The sequence below is a fragment of the Passer montanus genome, unplaced genomic scaffold (assembly GCF_014805655.1).
Source record: "Passer montanus isolate IOZ18808 unplaced genomic scaffold, ASM1480565v1 scaffold13705, whole genome shotgun sequence".
In the NCBI taxonomy this organism is placed as follows: Eukaryota; Metazoa; Chordata; class Aves; order Passeriformes; family Passeridae; genus Passer; species Passer montanus.
Genome location: NW_024360615.1, coordinates 1 through 253, shown reverse-complemented (window position 1 = coordinate 253; position 253 = coordinate 1). Strand labels below are relative to the sequence as shown.

The 253-nt window shown below is 51.4% G+C and overlaps 1 non-coding gene across 1 annotated transcript; it reads left to right on the top strand.

The window, feature by feature from the left end:
- Positions 1–161: 161 nt before the first annotated feature.
- Positions 162–235, top strand: TRNAI-AAU. The gene has a single exon. It is a non-coding gene; the product is annotated as a tRNA-Ile (tRNA).
- Positions 236–253: the final 18 nt, after the last annotated feature.

The window sequence follows — 253 nt, the reverse complement described above, 5'->3', positions numbered from 1 at the left end:
GACCATTGCTTCTGCTTTTTGCATGCGCGGTCTTTTGGGCCTTTGAGTTGCTGGCAAACGCGTTGCGAGTCGTGTAGTGACTTGGATTTTGGCAGAGGCAGCGTAGAGTCGGTGTTGCATGAGGAGCATGTCGGCAAAGAGTGTGGTTGGGAGTTCTGTCAGGTCCTATAGCTCAGTTGGTTAGAGCATTCGGCTAATAACCGAAAGGTCGCCGGTTCGAGACCGGTTGGGACCATTCTTCTTTTGCATTTGT